The sequence below is a fragment of the Orycteropus afer genome, unplaced genomic scaffold (genome assembly GCF_000298275.1).
Source record: "Orycteropus afer afer isolate SDZICR_OR568_19922 unplaced genomic scaffold, OryAfe1.0 scaffold00104, whole genome shotgun sequence".
In the NCBI taxonomy this organism is placed as follows: Eukaryota; Metazoa; Chordata; class Mammalia; order Tubulidentata; family Orycteropodidae; genus Orycteropus; species Orycteropus afer.
In genome coordinates this window covers 3,081,537-3,082,545 of record NW_006921691.1, presented here as the reverse complement: position 1 = coordinate 3,082,545, position 1,009 = coordinate 3,081,537, and positions in this window count along the sequence as shown.

The window sequence follows — 1,009 nt, the reverse complement described above, 5'->3', positions numbered from 1 at the left end:
TGTGCACTGAGGTATAGCTTATTATTATTATATGTATAGTAGGATCTAATTTAAGCTATACCTCAGTGCACAGATTTTTGCTTATGTCTCTGACCTCATTTCTACCATCCCTCCTCCATCCTGTGTTTGTTGGAAACCACATGACTTACAATTACCTTAAGTTTATGCTGTTGAATGCCCTACTTTTGCAAATATTGCTCATTCTGCTTTATGTACATTTCTTTTCCCTTTCTTCATGTGTTAAATACCTACTCATCCTTCAAGACCGAGGTCAGGTGTCATCTCTTCTAAGAAGGCTTTCTGGTCTGGGGTAAATGTCTCTCCCATGCTCTACATTATCTTCTATATGTTTCTTTCCATGTGAGTTGCAGCATTGCACTGTGGTTTAGATTGTGGGCTCTGGAGCCTGAGTATATGGGTTCAACTCCCTGCTTTTTCATTATCTATATGACCTCTGGCAACTTTATTAGCTTTTTTTATGCTTTTGTTTCCCTGACTGTAAAATGATAAGAATATTTCTTTCATATGATCGTTTTGGGCTTTATATTGAGTTGACACATATAGGCAGTACCCAGGTTATGAATGTCAGACTTGTATACAATCTGTAGTTACAAACCTACCCCCATAAAACCTATTATTGTTAAAAATTTGAGGTAAATACAACAGCTCATGATAACAAATGGGTGCTACTTTGTGACACATCAAAACATTATTATTACTATATTGTTACGTTAAAGGTGTTTCAGTGTATATGGAAGTGTTTCTTTAATGTTTTTTTATTCATAGAAAGGTATACTATATACTATATACAAAAACTAACATTCGACTAACTGATGTTAGAGAAGAGCTAAACCATCCTAACTATTCTGACTTCCATACAATTCAACTTTTTTTTTTTTTTTTTAATTGTGATCTGGGTGAAGATTTACAGAGCAAATTCACTTTCCATACAGCAGTTCACATATACTTTGTCTCATGTCATTGACCACAGTTTACAACAATGCAACAG